This window comes from Penaeus japonicus, unplaced genomic scaffold (genome assembly GCF_977035675.1).
Source record: "Penaeus japonicus unplaced genomic scaffold, GWHDUDI00000001_assembly GWHDUDI00000025, whole genome shotgun sequence".
Taxonomy (NCBI): domain Eukaryota; kingdom Metazoa; phylum Arthropoda; class Malacostraca; order Decapoda; family Penaeidae; genus Penaeus; species Penaeus japonicus.
Window position 1 is genome coordinate 19,514,457 of NW_028234427.1, and position 2,500 is coordinate 19,516,956.

The 2,500-nt window shown below is 51.8% G+C and overlaps 1 protein-coding gene across 10 annotated transcripts in view; it reads left to right on the forward strand.

Annotated features, from left to right (window-relative positions):
- Positions 1–2,500, forward strand: part of LOC122258385 (par-3 family cell polarity regulator) — a 66,174-nt gene that overhangs the window by 35,811 nt on the left and 27,863 nt on the right. The gene's annotated exons all lie outside the window — the stretch shown is intronic.

The following is a 2,500-nucleotide window of genomic DNA, read 5'->3' on the forward strand; positions in this document are numbered from 1 at the left end:
TTGTCAATATTTTTTTGGGGGGGAGATGGGGGGTGGGGGTGGTCGTGGTCGTGACGTGAATTTCTTTCTCTTTTATAGCAAGAACTGTTGTTAAGTGTCTGTGTGTGAGAGAGAAGTTCGCTGCGGAGCTCTTTAATTTGGGAGTGAGTGTGAGTTTTAATGCTTTGCGTATGTCCGTGTGTACGTGGATGACCGCATTCCTGCGTTGCTCCGAGCCTTGGTGTAGTGTCTAGGAGAGATAATCGGAAGATCATTAAAACCTACATGGGAATCTGGAGCTGATACATGCATACTTGCTCTCTCTTTCTCTCTCCCCTTCTCTCTCTCTCTCTCTCTCTCTCTCTCTCTCTCTCTCTCTCTCTCTCTCTCTCTCTCTCTCTCTCTCTCTCTCTCTCTCTTTCTCTCTTTCTCTCTTTCTCTCTTTCTCTCTTTCTCTCTTTCTCTCTTTCTCTCTGTCCCTCTATGCATCTCCCACATTACCAGTAGCCTTCCGTTCGCCATATGTGTTCCCATGAATGTTATGAAGTAATGATATTCACGCGCTCTCGCTGATGGCTCCCCGGCGCGGCTAACGGTCCAGCGTTATGTTCAGAATAACAAAGCTTATGGAGACTGATGCAACATCCTCGTGCACTCACTCGCCGCGAATACTGCTTGTTGCGAGCTGTGGGTGGCTGATGGAAAACTTATTCGTGGTACCGAGCTGAGGCCATCGGCAGCACTTTATTAAATCTCTCTCTCTCTCTCTCTCTCTCTCTCTCTCTCTCTCTCTCTCTCTCTCTCTCTCTCTCTCTCTCTCTCTCATATATATTTTTTTTATCTGTGTGTGTGTGTGTTTCTCTCTCTGTCCCGCCTCCCTTCCCCCCTCCCTCCCCCTCCCCCTACCTTCCACCACGCCATGCAGAGAGCGAGCGACGCGAGTGCTAGCTCGGGAGTGGGTCAGCCGAGCCGTGTGATGAGGGTGATGAACTGAGCTCTAATCCTCTACCGTCATCGTCGTCTTCCAGAGGCTGAGGGGAGGAGGGAGTGGAGGCGTTGCTACCGGGGGTCAAGGGCGGGGATAAGGTAAGGGGAAATGGCGAGGGGGGGGGAGACCTACGTAGGGGAGGCGTGTATATCTGGCGAGTCGATCGCGGTGACTTCACTCTTGATCTGGTATTCTCTCTTGGTCCTCTCTCTGCCTACTCCGTCGTCGTGGCGAAGGACTCTCGTATCCTGCATTATTATCTCTCTCTCTCCATTTCTACGTTGTATATTTATATATCGGTCGATCCATTTCTCTCCCTCTCTCTTTCATGCATGGCTGTAATGAGTGAAGCCTGAGGCAAGCGTTACCGTGTCACGGTCCTGGCGCCAGTCACGCCCGCTACAAGGACACTGAAGAGGGGGGTGTCGTGGGGGTAAGGGTTAGGGGAGTTATAACGTTACCCCCCCCCCACACACACACACACCATCACCTCCCTCCCTCCCTCCGTACATACACACCCCACCTCTCCCCTCCTCCCCTAGTCGCTGTCACATCTGGCCGTGGGTTACATGTGTACTTATGTATCGCACACGCCAGTGATGCGGGGCTGAGAGAGAGAGGGGGGGGGGGGAGAAAGAAAAAACGAGACGACTCCTCTTCTTCTCATTCTCCTCCTCTTCCTCCTCCTTCTTCCCCTTCTCCTCCTCCTCCTCCTCCTCCTCCTCTGCCTCCTCCTCCTCCTTCAGGCTGTTAAATGCGGACTCTCTCCTTTCCTAGGGCGAGTGCGGGTGTGGTGCCGTCACGATTACGGGAGTGGGGGTGGGTGGTATGGCGTAATATGAATTTCTTGTTAATTTCATTGTGGTTTATACGCTCTTTATATGCGTGATTAATTATCTACTTATGATTACGTGCAATGGTTATAGGCAAACGCGCCCATATATTTCCATTTAGTTTTTAAAAAGGGGTGCTGATATTTTGTGCTTGTGAGCTTTAGGTAGGGGGGTTGCTGACGGCGATAGCTGACAGGTGAAGGCTAGCACTGTTAGCAGACCGTTCCAGCGCTGACAGTACAGGGTAGGAAAATCCATTCAGTCGCCTCTCCGACCAGCGCTGTCCGCCAAGGTCACTGCTGCACCTCAGCCTTATCAGATACCATTGTCCGCACTACTACAGGTATGCAGAGTGAGCCGTCACATGGCTCCTTGGGGGACGCCGTGCATTGTGTCATATTTCGGCGACGCACTGCGGGCGGAAGTGCGTTGCCTAGAAGTGAGGGAGAGGGAACGCTGTCTCCGTGTGCATGTGTGTGTGTGTGTGTTGCGGGGGGGGGGGGGATTGCTTGGTACGAAGAAGGTTGGCGGCCTTGTATATGTGGGTATGTCGGCCCTAAGACTGACTTGTGTAATGCGGCTTGTTAACTCATCATGTGGATGAGTTTGTCTGCCATAGTCCGTCAATCTTCTGGACATGTTAGTTGCCCATTTTCACGCGCAAGTGATTGGAAAAATTGATGTGACGCTTTAAGCGATT